Raw genomic sequence first — 17,159 nt, 5'->3', positions numbered from 1 at the left:
ACAAATAAAGGCTTGACATATCTCGCTTTGCATGTCATGAGTCTATCTCTTATATTAGTTTCACCTTTTAAGTTGAATTACTGAAAGAAAGGAACCTTTCCATGATATTCTAATTTTTCGAGTTTCACCTGTATATGCTGCTGGAAAGACTCTGTATAGCTGTGGAACTGCACTATACTTTCAATAAAGGGATTTGAATCTACCTAAAAATGTCGTGTGTTCTGCTGTTCCGTTGGCACACTCCGCTGGTGCGCTGAATGAGCACTCTGCACATGCCCCGACTGCCCTCTCCTCCAGGAATTTGTCTAATCTCCTTTTGAACCAATCTAGGTTGGTGGCCCTCACTGCCTCTTGTGGGAGTGAGTCCCACAGTTTAATCGCGTGCTGTGTAAAGAAGTCCTTCCTTTTGTCTGTCCTGGGTTCAGCTTCACTGGTCCCGGGGTTCTTGTATAATGAGAGAGGGAGAGAAACTTCTGCGCACTTTCTCTCCACCATTCCTACTTCTATACCACCACCACCCCGTCGTGTCCGCTCTTTGCTGTACATCCTAAAGTCGAGCTGCATCACGGGTCCTCTGCTGCAACCCAGCACCTCCCAGCCGTACAACCTAGTGCCTCGCTGACATTTCGAGTCTGGCCCATCTGGCGTCATCTGCTCAAACAAGGCAGCCTTTGAATCGGCTCGGCAAACCCTCAGGGAGGCTTATGCAATAGTACCTGGCTGCGAGGGAAAGGGCTGCTGTGAGCCAACCACAGGCAACCGGGCTGTCAGGCATCAGCCGAGTGGCTTTCAAAAGGATTTGATAGCAGCCTTACATGCTGTAACAAATCTAGGCCAAGCTTAGGACTTCGCAGCTGCTGTCACTGCTTGCTCAGGACTTCCTGGTGACAGCAGCAGCATTGGAAAATTCTGAATTCCCTGTTGTTAAAGAGAAAGGCCAGAGCCCATGGGGTTTGCAGGGCTTCCCCAACCCCCACAACACACCCCACAGAGGTGGGTCATAGAATCATAGAATAGACTCATAGAATCATAGAGTTAGAAGAGACCACAAGGACCATCCAGTCCAACCCCCTGCCAAGCAGGAACACCATCAAAGCATTCCTGACAGATGGCTGTCAAGCCTCCGCTTAAAGACCTCCAAAGAAGGAGACTCCACCACACTCCTTGGCAGCAAATTCCACTGCCGAACAGCTCTCACTGTCAGGAAGTTCTTCCTAATGTTTAGGTGGAATCTTCTTTCTTGTAGTTTGAATCCATTGCTCCGTGTCCGCTTCTCTGGAGCAGCAGAAAACAACCTTTCCACCCTCCTCTATATGACATCCTTTGATATATTTGAACATGGCTATCATATCACCCCTTAACCTTCTCTTCTCCAGGCTAAACATAGTGTTGATAGACTCTTTCCAAAAGCAGATCTGCAGCTTATACTGTGCTAAACTTTCTTGGTGGTCGATGGCAGACCCTCCAAGTGACCCTATTTTCCAGGGACAGTCCCGGATTTACAGAAGCCATTCTGGTTTCTGATTTGATGCTGGAATGTCCCACTTTTCCCACTGAGCCTAAGGCTTGCCGATTAGAAGGTCGGCAGTTCGAATCCTCCGACAGGGTGAGCTCCCGTTGCTCGGTCCCTACTCCTGACAACCTAGCAGTTTGAAAGCACGTCAAAGTGCAATTAGATAAATAGGTACCACTCTGGCGGGAAGGCAAACAGCATTTCCGTGTGCTGCTCTGGTTCGCCAGAAGCAGCTTAGTCATGCTGGCCACATGACGCGGAAGCTGTACGCCGGCTCCCTCGGCCAATAAAGCAAGATGAGCGGCGCAAACCCAGAATAGTCTGCGACTGGACCTAATGGTCAGGGGTCCCTTTACCTTACCTATTTTCATCAGAGAAATGTTGGGGGGTATGGAGTTATGCGACCTCCGAGCCAACAAAATAAGTAATTACACAACCTTTAGAAAACATTTGAAGGCAGACCTGTATACAGTATGGAAGTTTTAAAATGTTTGACGTTTTAGAATGTTTTTATGCCTGTTGGCTCAAGCAACCCAGTCAGATGGACGGGGTATAAATAAAATTACTCTTATTCATATTATGGAATAGGACGTCCCTATTTTCGTGGGAGAAATGTTGGAGGGTATGAGCTAGACGCCAGAGAAAAGAAAGGTCTTCTCCAAGCAATCCATAAGGTGTTTGTTTAATTCTCTGCCACAACAAGTGGTGAATGACCATTAGGTTAAAAGGGAATTAGATACATTCATTGGATAGAGGTCTGTTAATGCCCAATAGACATGACAGATGAATAAAGGTAAAGGTAAAGGGACCCCTGACACAGAGTTGGTCTGCCAATGGGCTTGGTGCCTGAAGCCAGCTCCCCGTAGAGCACATCCTTGGGGATCCTGCCATCTTCCATTCTGTGGACATGGCCAAACCAGGGTAGACATCGCTGATGGGATCCTGCCATCTTCCATTCTGATAGCCATGTTCAAATATATAAAAGGATGTCATATAGAGGAGGGTGAAAGGTTGTTTTCTGCTGCTCCAGAGAAGCGGACACGGGGCAATGGATTCAAACTACGAGAAAGAAGATTCCACCTAAACCGGGGGTCAGCAACCTGCGGCTCCGGAGCCGCATGCGGCTCTTTTACATGGCTGCCGCGGCTCCGGGACTCCGGGGCGGATACGCCCGCCCACTTCTCCAGCTGGCAGTGACCGCCCTCCAGCTGGCCGGCGGCCCGCCCTCCGGAGGCTGAGGGCGCTGCTCAGGGGCGTACCCAGGATCACCTGGCCTTGAACAGCGGGGCAGCGGGGCTCGGAGGCGGTGGGGACGCAGTAGAGGTGGCGCAGCTCAGCCGAGGGCTCTGGCGGGGAGCGCGCCTGAGGTGCGCACGCTCCTTCGGGAAGAGATGGAGCTGGGCGAGCGGGAGGGGGAACTTTGAAGACCCCACCTCCGAAGCAGGCGCCCATGGGAGAGGTCGCCCCCCGAGCCTGCCTGGCGGGACCAACCCTGCCCAGCTCCGGGAGTCTTCCTAGCATGGGAGGCGGCCTTGGGGCGGACAGGGGAGCTCCAGGGTCGGCGGGACCCCGCGGCATCCAGAGGCAGCTGGGAGGTGGGACGGGATACGGGCAGGAAGGGGGTCTTCAGACGCGTCCCCGCACGGGCACTGGAGGCCAGGACTCCTTGACTGGGTCGTGGGACCGCGGGGAGGGCTGGCCGCGGTTCCTCTCGGAAGGCTGCTGGCTGCTGAGTCGAGGCGACGACGAGGTAGGCAGCTGCGGGCTGGGCCAGGGGCAGCGGGTGGCGGGCGAGGGGGGAAGCCCTCTTTTTAAAAATGGTTGAGGAAGCGGCGCCTGTTTCCCTGCCGCTGCCTCCTTCACTCCTGGTTCCGCTCGCAGCCTCAGACCGCGCTCTCGCGGGCGCGCGTCTCTCTCCGCCCCGGAGCAAGGCCAGGACGTTTTGCAGTTTTTCCTCTGTCCTGAGTGTGTGTTAGGGGAGCCTTGACAAAGCACCTGTTGGCGTGGAAGAGAGGAGTCCTAACTTATCTGTGTTCATGTGCAAAATCTATCGCCATTGTCATTAAGGGGGCAGGGAACTCCCCTAAAAAGGTTTGAACACTACGAACTACTACAGCCACCTGTATGCAAGTCAGCACAAACATCACAGGCTTCTCTGGTGCAATTCTGTGCTTTATTTAGCAAGAGAGGAGGTTGGAAGAGGTGAACATAGCCTCTGGTCTGGAATATTAAGGGTAAAAGACACTAAGATTATTGTAAAAGCCAGCAGTCTTCAATAAGTCATAGGACAAACATTTAACACAAGTGTGCAGTTGAGGACTCATTTTTTTTTAAAAAAAACAACAACAAATCAAATATTTGTATGCTGTTGCAACCCACCTTGGATCAGGCTGTGACCTGGTAGTGGTCCCCAGGGTGGATAAAAATGAATGATTTTTTATTTAAATCGGATTTTTTTTATTTAAATCGGATTTTTAAAATTTAAATCAGATTTTTAAAAATAAAATGCAGTGTTATATTTGTTTTAAATGTCGCAATGGTTTTGCGGCTCCCAGTTTTTTTTTTTCCCCTTCGGAAACTGGTCCAAGTGGCTCTTTTGGTCTTAAAGGTTGCAGACCCCTGACCTAAACATTAGGAAGAACTTCCTGACAGTAAGAGCTGTCCGACAGTGGAATTTGCTGCCAAGGAGTGTGGTGGAGTCTCCTTCTTTGGAGGTCTTTAAGCGGAGGCTTGACAGCCATCTGTCAGGAATGCTTTGATGGTGTTTCCTGCTTGGCAGGGGGTTGGACTGGATGGCCCTGGTGGTCTCTTCCAACTCTATGATTCTATGAGACAGAAATGTGAGCATGCCAGGAACGTGGGCTTGGGAGAGCACATCTTTGGAATTCTGTCCTACCATGCGGTACCCCCCCAAAAATCCCACAGACGTAGCGCATGTGGAAGGCATTGGGGCAACATTTCTGACGAAAGCAGTGGCACAAAAGAAGAGCAGGAAAAAATCCTGGGACAAACAGAAGTGTGGATGAACCTCAGACCATGGGAGATGCAGTGGGCAGCTACTGCCACCCCCTAGGCTGCTTATACAGAGACAGGTGGATGTGAAGATTAAGGTTGGCGGTGCAGTGTCCCATTCAAACTAATGGGCAAACATCTGCTGGTACCGTGAATGAACTTGGGTCCAAGCTGCACATGTGGCAAAATCCAGATGCAGAACCATTGCAGGATATAGGGGTATTCCTTTTTCCGGACCGGGGGGGGGGGTGTTCTTCTATCCTCTAACACCCTCCAAATAGAAATTTAGGGCATCAGGCAAAAGGCTGGACAAGAACCTTTAATGCTCACGCAGCAGCTTTTTTACTTGCAGAAAGTGCTTGTTTGATCGTATGTTTGTCTGAAAGTGGAAGAGCATTCAAAAGCGGCCCTCTCCTGTACTGCGAAGTGGCACAGTCCATGCCGCCACCACCACATCCCCACATCAACAGGTGGACCCAATCGTTGCTCACCAAACAATCAGCAGGAGCAACAAAACTGAAGCAATAGAAGATGGAAGGGGGAGTAGGAAGGAGAGAGAGAGAGAGAGAGAGAGAGAGAGAGAGAGAGAGAGAACATAGTTTTGAAATCTGGACAGAAGTGAATGCCTGTTTCCATAGCAACCTTTTTATACGTACAGTAGCTCAAACTCGAGTCTGTTTTAATCAGCGCTAGCATTTGCCAGTGAAGTCTAGACCAGGGTCTGCTCTCCCTTCCCACAGATCAACACCCTGACAGAAAGAGCTAGGTGCCCAGAGAGCTCAGAGTGGGTTTTTCTTTTTAGAAAAGGAAGGTCTTGGAGGTGACAGCAGGTGAAGCTCAAGCTGGCTGATTAGTGATTCCTCGCTGGAAGAGGCCAATAATGCTTTGGGGGGGGGGGTTGAGGTTGTTGCCCTGCATGCACGCACACACACACCCCACCCCCACCAGCCTTCGCAACGCTTCTCGTTTCTGAAATCTCCCAGTGGAATTGCTTTGGCATTGCGCGTTTCCGTTTGCAGATGCTTTCAGCGCTGCCGTTTGGACGAACTAAACGCAACCCAGTAGTGATGTATGGTGGCGCATTGGGGACTTGAGAAGGAGCCTGGCTCTACTGCAAAAAAGAAAGGAAGGAAAGGTGTGGAGGACAAAGACAGAAGTACCGTTTTGGGGGGACAGGCGACAGGCGAGTATGGGGGACTCCCTGCTCCTGAATGGGGTAACTGTGCCCCCTTGAAGGACCAGGGAGTCATTTTGGACTCACAGCTGCCCATAAAGACACAGGTCAACTCTGTGTCAAGGGCAGCTGTCTACCAGCTTCATCTGGTATTCTGGCTGAAATCCTGCTGTAGGAGTACCTGGGCTGTGGGGCACTTCATCCAATGGAGCAAAGCCAGAGAGGTATCCTGATTATTACTAAGTGACATAAATCTGTACCCTGGCCATACCAGGCATGGCCATCGCTCCAACCAAGCAACGAATACTCTCGACCATAGGTAAGTATGCACCGCCAAAGGTGGGCCATGGGGCATTGGTGAATGAAGGCTTTGCTTGTTCTCTGTCAGCTGGCAGAGCATAGGAAGCAAAGCCTTGGAAGGTTAGAGCAGAGAAGACACTCTCTGTTGCCCTTCACAGCTGCCCTAGTTAATTTGCCTGCCAGCTTTACAGAACAAGACAGCTGACCAATATTTTCTGGATTATATGACAAGATTATTCTTTTTGCCCAGCTTCAAGCTATTCTTCCCAGCCCGCAACAGTCCACACAATTCCAAAGGGAGGAAAATAACAGAGGGAGAAAGAAGACGAGAGGAAGAGAAAAAAAGAAGACGAGAGGAAACTTACAAAGTTTTATAAAAGGCTTCTTCTGCACACACACACACACACACACACACACACGACTACAAAGCTCTCTTAGCACAGCTGCTGCTTTAAAAAGCCCAGACTCTTTAACTTGGGTCTGAGAAGCCACAGACTTGTATGTTGGAAAACGGTATGGGGCAGGTTAGTAGAAACGACACAAGAGAGATTTAGGTAGGAAGGAAATTCATGCAGTACAAAATAGCCCGTGGACATTGGTTCTGCTCCCGGCGTTTCCATGCACTCGTCACAGTGTCCCACCGTATCAGTAGCGGTTTAGTCCTGCTGGCCACATGACCCGGAAAGTTGCCTGTGGACAAATTGTGAGGTTTGGAGCTTTCAGGGTTAAAGAAGCTCAACAGTACGCTCCTCCCACAGGGATGATGTCACAACATCCGGGGTATCTGCTGTATGCAATGTCTTTGTGATTTATGTGACGCACCGTTTATTTCCTGTTCAGTCTTACTTTCGGTTCTGAACCGGAGCGGAGATGTCCTCCCATTCTCCGGGAAAGTGGTTATGATTTATATGCTTGTAATTAAAGCTTGCTTACTTTGAAACAACCCAGATGTTGTGGAATTTATTGCTGGCATAAGGCACACATATCGCTGCACAAGAAGAAGAAGTAAGAAGTTTGAAAAAACTCTGCAAAAGCACTGGAGAAGCAGGGAAACGCAGAGGAAGCGTAGCTGCACACCACTCCAAGTGCTAAACTGGTTTTGAGGCTTTTCCCAGTTAAAACCAAAAGCCCAACACAAATGCCGGCTCCCTCGGCCTGAAAGCGAGATGAGTGCCACACCCCATAGTTGCCTTTGACTAGACCTACCCATCCAGGGGTCCTTTACCTTTACCTTTTTTTACCTAGGATACAAAAGTTTCAATCTGGATGCCACCCTATCCCTGATAGAATTCTATAATCCTATGATAACTCTCTTACCTCAAAAGATGGCGCCAGCTCTTTATGAGGTATTTGACATTTACATTTTTATATCCCACTCTTCTTCCAAAGAACAGCTTATGTGTGGTTCTCAGGAGGCCACATTTCCAGATATCTTACAGGACCAGACCTGCCAACCTACCTCCTACAGAACGAGCTTCAGGCCTTCAGACAATTCACTGAGCTTTCTGGTGTAGGGAGGACACAACAAACCCGAATCACCAGCAAATGAGAGAGAGAAATCCACATAAAGCCACACCAATAACAATGCGCCCTTATCAACTCATTGCGGGATTATCGCTTTACCTTTTCCACGTGACTAACGGAAATGAAAAAAACGTTATCCAAGGTACTTTTCCCCACATCTCTGAGCACACCAAACTAAGAACCCATCCTGGCTCAGGTAGAATGCTGGCTCAGTGGCGCTGTGGTCTAAACCACTGAGCCTCTTGGGCTTGCCGATCAGAAGGTCAGCAGTTTGAATCCCCGCGACGGGGTGAGCGCCCGTTGCTCTGTCCCAGCTCCTGCCAACCTAGAAGTTCGAAAGCACGTCAAGTACAAGTAGATAAACAGGTACCGCTGCGGCGGGAAGGTAAGCGGCGTTTCTGTGCGCTCTGGTTTCCGTCACGGTGTTCCGTTGCACCAGAAGCGGTTTAGTCCTGGTGGACACATGACTCAGAAAGCTGCCTGTGGACAAACGCTGGCCAAAAAGTGAGATGAGCCCTGCAACCCCATAGTCGCCTTTGACTGGACTTAACCGTCCAGGGGTCCTTTACCTTTTACCGTATATACTCGAGTATAAGTCGACCCAAACATAAGCCGAGGCACCTAATTTCCCTACAAAAATGTGGGAAAGCTTATTGACTCAAGTATAAGCCGGTTTACCTTTGCCACTGTGGTAGAGGAGGAACGAGCAGCCCAAAGCAGCCCTTTGGGCTGCTCCTTCCTCTTCCTCCTTTGCTGCTGTGGAGCTCACCCCGTCGCAGGGTTTCGAATCGCCATTCTTCTGATCAGCAAACCCTAGGGCTCTGTGGTTTAACTCACAGCGCAATGTTCCCTTGTGTTATACAGAGAAGGCTCAGATCCTGTCCTGTTTAAGCAGGAGCCAGGGAAAGTGAGCACCTGTGGGGTTTTAATACCTCCTTAACTGATAGGCTTTCTGCCTTCTGGGGTCTAAAGTTTGCATTTATGTGAGCAGTTCAGGAATGGAACAAGCTGCCTGGGGAGAGTAAAGAACCACCGTTCTTGTACACTTCTTAAGGAATGGTTGACTTGAGTATAAGCCGAGGGCAGCTTTTAAAGCACAAAAAGTGTGCTGAAAAACTAGGCTTATACTCAAGTATATATGGTACCTTTTTACCTGGCTCAAGTCAGACACGAAATGCCCTTTGGTAAAAGGCCATGCCTGGCCCTCGAAGGCTGCTGCTGTCCTATGGGCCTGTCAAGTCACACAAACTCGAGGAGATAAAGGAAAATAACATTGTGACAGGCAACCCACCTGCTGTAAAGCATAAAAGAAAACTCTACCGCCCGTGCCTCCCCATTCCCCAAAGCCAAGCCAGTCAGCCTTCTCCTTGCTCCCTTGTCTCTGAACTAACCAGCTTGAAAGTACCTAAAAGGCTCTGACAGGTAATTTATACCGTGAGAGAGGATAGCAATTTCACTGTCCAGGGGAAAAGATATGCTGCTGGACGGGAAAATATTTACACCTGCGAAACAGGAGTTTAATATGATAACAATTCCAAAAGACCAGAGGAAGTAATTTTCCCCGTACCACCTTTCTTCCCTAGTTGCCAGCCAATGTTTACCTAGCTTTGTTTTCTTTAATTCATCCTTTCTTTCTCAAGAGGGGGGAAATGAAATGAAAAGAAAAGAAAGCTCCAATGAATCTCAGTGGAATAAATCAAGGATCTTAACCCATGAATGGTGATTATGTGTCTGTTGCCTGTGCCTAAGGACTGTTAGACATTCCAGCATCTCTCACACCTGCTTGAGAATTGTGTCATTTTCTTCCATGTGTGTAGTAGTAGTAGTAGTAGTAGTAGTAACCACTGAGCATAGCAGGACAATGGGACAAATCAAGAAGGAGCAAACCAGAGCTCAGGAAGGTCTTGTTGCTCAAGCAAAGCTTAGCTAGAACAGGAAATTATTATATACTCCTTCCTGCCCAGAATGACCCAGTGGCCATCTTGGTGGGCAAAGTCAGTCCGAAAGGTTACCTATTTGCAGAGGAGGCTGCCATGGGGCAACTGCACACAGATCCAGATGTTCTTGTCTTTAATGGACATAGCAGATGTTTGTTCACTCACTCTCAACATCGGCATATTTCAAAAAATTTGGATCCTCGGCCGTCTTTTCTCGAGCTTCCAAACCTTTCTCCTTACAGCAGGTGTAGGGAACCTTTGGGCCTCCAGATCTTTCTGAACGATAACTCCCATCATCCCTGGACATTGTCATTGCTTGCTGGGCACAATGGGAGTTGGGAATTCAGCAACTTCTGGAAGGTCAACCGTCCCCCACACCTGCCTTACAGTTACAGGGAACATTTCCCATATGGATCTGTCTGCTGTTGTAATCCTGTGCTGAAGACTCTAGAGCATGTTGTACCATGTAGAAACCTGGACTATGTAGAAGAAGAAGAAGAAGAAGAAGAAGAAGAAGAAGAAGAGGAGGAGGAGGAGGAGGAGGAGGAGGAGGAGGAGGAATTTGGACTTGATATCCCGCCTTTCACTCCCCTTAAGGAATCTCAAAGTGGCTAACAATCTCCTTTCCCTTCCTCCCCCACAACAAACACTCTGTGAGGTGAGTGGGGCTGAGAGACTTCAGAGAAGTGTGACTAGCCCAAGGTCACCCAGCAGCTGCATGTGGAGGAGCGGGGACGCGAACCCGGTTCACCAGATTACGAGCCCACCACTCTTAACCACTACACCACACTGGCTCTATTTTGCAGCATTCTATTTCCAAGTTGTTCATAAACTAAGGTGTTCTTAAACCAAGGTACCACTGTATTTGGATGGGCAATTGAATCATAAACTTGCAGAGTTGGAAGGGACCCTGAAGGTCCTCTAGCCTGACCCCCTGCAATGCAGGAATCTGTATGCTGACTTCCAAGGAAACATATCCACCATTATTTATTTTATAGTTAAGGAGCCCCAGGAAAACTTTGGAGGAAAAAGAGCCTGCCGGATCAGGCCCATGGCCCATCTAGACCAACATCCTGTTCTCACAGTGGCCAACCAAATGTCCGTGGTAAACCTGCAAGCAGGATCTGAGCACAAGAGCAGATCTCCCCTCCTGTGGTTTCCAGGAACTGGCATTCAGAAGCATCGCTGCCTCCAACGGTGGAGGCAGAGCATAACAATCAGGGTTGGTATCCATCAATATTCCTGTCCTCCATGCATTTGTCTAATCCTCTTTTTTAGCCATCTAGGTTGGTGGCCATCAATGCCTCCTGTGGCAGGGAGTTCCATAGTTTAACTGCGAGAAGGCTTTATTTTTTATCTGTCTTGAATCTTCCAACATTCAGCTCCTTTGGTTGTCCACTAGTTCTAGTGTTATGAGAGAAGGAGGAAAACTTTCCCCTATCCACTCTTCTTTGTTTCCTTTTCAGGCAAAGGTCACCCACCGCAACTGTTCAAAGTTCCCAGCTCTTCCGAGACAACGTGCGGCGGGGCTAATCTTAAGGTTGCCGTCACTCTTCTCCTTGCCAAGCTGTTTGCTCAGCAATAATTTCTCGGAGAACTGTGTGTGCGTGTGTGTGTTCTTTCCCCCCGACTTCCTGAACATCACCAATAATTCAGTAATCATGCTTGATGTTTCGCAAAGCAGCCGTGTCACAATGAACAAAAGGCTCTGTTCAAAAAAAGAAAATTATTCAGCCATTGTAGAAGACAGCAGGGAAGGCAGGCAATCTGATGCTTCGGCACGGGGAAGCTGGAACTTTTCACCTCAGCTAAGCTTTCATCTCGCAGAGGTGACAGCAGAACATTTCTGGATTGCTGGTGTATGGCTGCCGTTCCAGAATGGAGGATGGGTCCTTCAGAACCCCCAAAATCCAGGGAGGGATTTGGATGGGGAAGGTTTTGCAAGCACCCCTACTTAAGCAGACGGTTGGTTGGAACATCACCCCAGAGGCTTTTGCTGCACACAGTTGTTGATATGCATGTGGTATGACTTGTGCTTTAGTCTCTGAGCTATGGTTATTTAAAGCTTTAGATAAAGCAAGAAGTCAAAAGAGATTTGCGATCAGCATTCCATCGAGCCAGCTATGAGTCAACAAAGCGTGCACATGGAACCGTGAAGTACTGTATTTTTTATTTTATTAAATTTATTTATATCCCGCCATTCCTCCCAAAGGAGCCCAGGGTGCCTGTGAATGACGGAGGCATCAGGAGTTGTGGAACTTGTCGACAGACACCTTCCAGCTGGAAGCCAGCCTTCTCGAATCCTTGCTCTTGTTCACCCCATGTGTGAACCATTAATTAGAAGAACTTCTTATATACATTAGTAACAGGAGACTGCCTAACAAGGACCCTTGGATGACATGGAGTCAAAGGAGGGCTAAAGGAGGATAAGGACATTGCAGAGAAACGGAATGAATTATTTCTGTCTGTTCACAGCAGAAGATATAGGGCAGATAGAATCATAGAATTGGAAGGGACCCAAGGGTCATCTAGTCCAACCACCTGCAATGCAGGAATCTCAGCTAAAGCATCCATGACAGATGATCATCCAACCTGTTTAAAAACCTCTAAGGAAGGAGAGTCCACCACCTTTTGTGGGAGTCTGTTCCACTGCTGAAAGTTTAGTTGGAATCTCCTTTCTTGTAACTTAAATCCACTGGTTCGAGTCCTACCCTCGGGGGCAGGAAAAAACAAGCATGCTCCCTCTTCCATTTGACAGCCCTTACGATATTTGAAGATGGCTATCATATCTCCTCTCAGTCTCCACTTTTCCAGGCTAGACATACCCAGCTCCAAAGCAAACAAGATGAATTTTAACAGGGAGAAATGTAAAGTACTACACTTGGGCAAAAATAAAAAAATGAAAAATGAAAGGCACAAATACAGGATGGGTGACACCTGGCTTGAGAGCAGTACATGTGAAAAGGATCTAGGAGTCTTGGTAGACCATAAACTTGACATGAGTCAACAGTGTGATGCAGCAGCTAAAAAAGCCAATGCAATTCTGGGCTGCATCAATAGGAGTATAGCATCTAGATCAAGGGAAGTAATAGTACCACTGTATTCCTCTCTGGTCAGACCTCACCTGGAATACTGTGTCCAGTTCTGGGCACCACAGTTCAAGAAGGATACTGACAAGCTGGAACGTGTCCAGAAGAGGGCAACCAAAATGGTCCAAGGCCTGGAAACGATGCCTTATGAGGAACGGCTTAGGGAGCTGGGTATGTTTAGCCTGGAGAAGAGAAGGTTAAGGGGTGATATGATAGCCATGTTCAAATATATAAAGGGATGTCTTGCCGTTCAGAAGGTCAGCGGTTCGAATCCCCGTGACGGGGTGAGCTCCCATTGCTCGGTCCCAGCTCCTGCCCACGTCAAAGTGCAAGTAGATAAATAGGTGGGAAGGTAAATGGTGTTTCTGTTACAGGTGTTTCTGTGCGCTGCTCTGGTTCGCCAGAAGCGGCTTAGTCATGCTGGCCACATGACCCGGAAGCTGTCTGTGGACAAACACCGGCTCCCTCGGCCTATAGAATGAGATGAGCGCGCAACCCCAGAGTCGTCCGTGACTAGACCTAATGGTCAGGGGTACCTTTACCTTTTACTCATCAGGAATAGCACTGGTAAAAAGCTACATAGGGCACTGGCCTCCAGAAATACCACAATGTCCCCCTCTAGTTTTGAAGACTCAACACCAGACACCATCCTATCTTTACAACTAAAGCAACTACAAACTTGTTCTGAATCAAAAAGAACGCTGAGACTCTCAGGCTGCTGAATCCCATGCCGAGTCCCAGATATATATTTATGGATTTGTGCAAAAATCATAGCATACACAGTAGTCACACATAATGGAAAAGAGGTGTTGGGATTCCTGGAAGTTGTCGTAGTCATTATCATTCATAAACTGTGTCTCCCAAACTGAATTTATTTCTGAGCTTTGAAATTACTTGTGTTTTTTCTTTCTTTTTCTTCTTCTTTGGTCTCTCTCTCTCTCACACACACACAAATTTACAGATCTCTACATGTGCCCAGTTTTAAAATTGCCATGGACCTGAAGGCTCTAAAAAGCCTCCCCCTCCCATTCATTAATTGTGCCCACAAAAAACACAGTTGATATGGCTACGGTTGGCTAAGCTTGGGAGGGGGGCAGAGGAACACATGCACACATCAGTAAAACGACTGCAGAAAAATAGCCTTGATTAAGCCATATGAACAGTCACATCAAGACTGCTTGTTTACAGTGTGCATATAGGCAGTTAAGAGTGGAGTTGAGGGAAAGGCAGTTGACTTGGAGGCACTGAAAACTGCCGTGAACTGGAGGCTCAAATTCCTGAAATAATTTTGGGAGTTCTCCTGGTGCAACCAAAAATTAGGAGTAGCTGAACATAGGGCAGAGCGAACCCATGAGATATTGACAGAAGGTAATGGAAGAAACCCATACATCATCCTTATAGATTAACTACTGATCACTGGAATGATAAAAGATGCTCTTTTTTGCAATGTATATTTTTAAAAGAAGGATGAATACTAATCTGGGTTATTTGCAAGCAGGACTGTAGCCCTCACCTCTTGCCCCCATTTCTCTCTTTTTTAAAAAATTTCCATTTTTATTAAAGGTTATGTTCTTGCTTCGCATCTCTGAGAAAACTTCAAGGTTATCTCCCTCTTTGCTTGTCTCTCTGAGGGCTGCAGTGGAGGTAATTGGGAAGATTCAAGCGAGAAAGGCGGCAGTGACCAGAATAGAATCAGTGTGGAATGTAAATTGACTTGGGCCAGATCCACACATACCTTTACATCACTTGATGTTGCTGCATTTATTGTTGGACTCCAATTCCTATCAGGCACAGCTAGTATGGCTGATGGGAGCTGTAGACCTGAAACATTAGTAGGTCCTCAAGTTCTGCATCCTTGCTGTAAGCATGTGGCTATGCTAGCTTATTTGGAGTTTGTGGCACAATCTACCATTCCCAGATGCCAAGAGCCAGTTGTCAGGAGTCCAGGTTCCCAGCTTGATAACACAACAAGCGTAGGTAATTAAAAAGGAGGATTTATTGCAAAAACAGATAGCTCCAGACGACTCGAACAAAGCCTCCAGCATCATTACTCAAGATGACCCTTCTGAAGACTCCTTCCAGCGTCTACAGAAGATATTGAACTTACGCCCCTTACATCTCTTGTTTTGCTTCCTATCTAGCAGCTCTCCCATTCATAGAATCATCGAGTTGGAAGAGACCCCAAGGGCCATCCAGTCCAAACCCCTGCCAAGCAGGAAACACCATCAAAGCATTCCTGACAGATGGCTGTCAAGCCTCTGCTTAAAGACCTCCAAAGAAGGAGACTCCACCACACTCCTTGGCAGCAAATTCCACTGTCGAACAGCTCTTACTGTCAGGAAGTTCTTCCTAATGTTTAGGTGGAATCTTCTTTCTTGTAGTTTGAATCCAATGCCCCGTGTCCGCTTCTCTGGAGCAGCAGAAAACAACCTTTCACCCTCCTCTATATGACATCCTTTTATATATTTGAACATGGCTATCAGATCACCCCTTAACCTTCTCTTCTCCAGGCTAAACATAACCCGTGCAAGTCTCAAAACACATCTGGCGCCCGGCTAATTTCTAACACTTGTTAGCCACTGTGACTAAAACAGTGCTGGACTAGCTGCACATTTCTATTTATTTTATTTTTATTTATTAAATCTGTATACTGCCCTTCATCCAAAGATCTCAGGGTGGTTTGCAGCGTAAAAATACAAAAGAAAACCACAAATTACACAAAACAAACCCATAACCGCTCCCCTCCTACAAACACATGTTAAAGGACATAGACTGTTAAACATCCGAAGGCTGGGTGAAAGAGGAATGTTTTCACTTGGTGCCTAAAGGTGCATAATGAAGGGGCCAGGCGAGCATCCCCGGGGAGAGCATTCTACAAACAGGGATCCACTGCAAGAAAGGCCTGTTCTCATGTTGCCATCCTCTGGAACTCTTGTGGCGGAGGCACATGAAGAAGGGCCTCAAATTATGGTCCCAGGGTCCAAGTCGGCTCATATGGGGAGAAGCGGTCCTTGAGATATTTGCTTTGTTCTTCTTAGGTTTTCCATGCTTAGCAGGCTTGAAAGGCATGGACCACACATCCTATACCTCCCCACAAGAAGAGGGTTAGAAGGAAAGAGACAGCTCTATCTAGAAATACGAGGAAGAAGAAAATTGAAGTTATAGCCTAGCACTGAGCAAGTACTATGAGTAGCTACCTGGGATGTTAAGAGAGAGAGAGGTCACTGAACTCCATTTCTGCAAAACAATTCCACAGAGCTCTTTAAATCCTTGTTATGTCTTTATTCTTTTATTTCTCCACGATCCCTGAAGCCCTACCTGATGGCAGTGGGCTGCAGAAGCCGAACAGGACTAAGGGGAAATGTTTTACATTTCCCAGTACCTTGCTGGGCATTTGTTAGAGGTTGTAAGCTGGGCTTCGCACTCCTGCTGTCTCAGAGCCATGCAATGTGAAAATTTTGGTTGCAATCTTGTGCACAACCGAAAACCTCATTGCGGTCCATTTGGCTTCCATCTGAGGCATTCTGAACTGAACTGCTCTACAGGGTTGTTGTATGAAATTCAAGAGAGAGCTCTCCCGTGAATTAACAAAACTGACTATTGTGGCAGAGTGTTCCCTTCTTAAGGACTTTTCACAAGTAGTGCATTTTTCAATAAATGTAGCTTGTTTGTTTTTCTTTGCCCACAGTTGTATTTCTGGGCTTAGAACAAAACTGAACCAATTTTCTGAATGTATTTTACTGGGGAAGGGGGATGGTTTGCTTAGCTCAATTCCAAATTGAGGCGAGGCGAGCATGCCCATCGGGGTACGTGAAATGGAGAAGAGGAGGAAAGGCAAATCAGAGAGCAACGGTGTGTGCTTTTCGGCGGAATTTCTCAAGCTGCCCTCTTGCCCCCAGTTGATGAAGAAGAAAACTTTTTTCCTTTTTTTCAGCTGACCTTTCCTTCTTTCTACAAGTGCTAATCACTGGAGAATTTCAACGGCAAAACAAAAACAAAAATGGAGAGTTAATCAACTCCGAAGTCAAGTATTTAATAGGCTTTCTTGAATAAAATACTATGAGGATGAAGAAGAAATGGTGACTGATGGTCAGAAAACAGCAGGTTGCGATTAAGCAGGCCTTACTCTGCATTTCCCGCCCCAGAGGATCAAAGAGGGAGTGCCAACTCTCTAGGGTAAATAGAGGGAGGCAAAGGACTGATTGGAAAAACATGGCCTTTATTGGCAAGCGCTCAGAAACCCTCCATCACATCATCAGCTGCAGCCTGGAGCCTGAACTAACACACCTTCTCAGGAAAGGGCTTTGCCGCAGAGAGAGAGAGAGAGAGAGAGCGCATCGTGAATCCCTCTCCTTATTAAACGCCATTCAATCCCATCCGCGCCCAGAGCCACAGCACCTCCTCTTCTGTCACACCCTTAATTGCTCAGTGCCAAGGGGGATGGTTCTGTGGCAGAGGCAGCCTGCTTCCCTACCCCTGTGCTACAAAGTGCTAAATGATTAGGAAGCCTGGGAGAATTGCACCATCGCTGCTCTTCCCATCTGTTAGTAGCAGAGATGTCGGCAATGTTCTCTAAAGAGTATGAAGGCAGCCCTGGCGGATTAATCCAA

At 47.6% G+C, this 17,159-nt stretch overlaps 1 protein-coding gene across 1 annotated transcript in view; it reads right to left on the bottom strand.

Annotated features, from left to right (window-relative positions):
- The window catches only part of PLXNA4 (plexin A4), a 535,577-nt gene that overhangs the window by 456,310 nt on the left and 62,108 nt on the right, over positions 1–17,159 (bottom strand).

Source organism: Lacerta agilis, chromosome 10 (assembly GCF_009819535.1).
Source record: "Lacerta agilis isolate rLacAgi1 chromosome 10, rLacAgi1.pri, whole genome shotgun sequence".
NCBI classification, from domain to species: Eukaryota; Metazoa; Chordata; class Lepidosauria; order Squamata; family Lacertidae; genus Lacerta; species Lacerta agilis.
The sequence above is the reverse complement of the archived record's forward strand: the minus strand, read 5'-3'. Positions and strand labels throughout refer to the sequence as shown.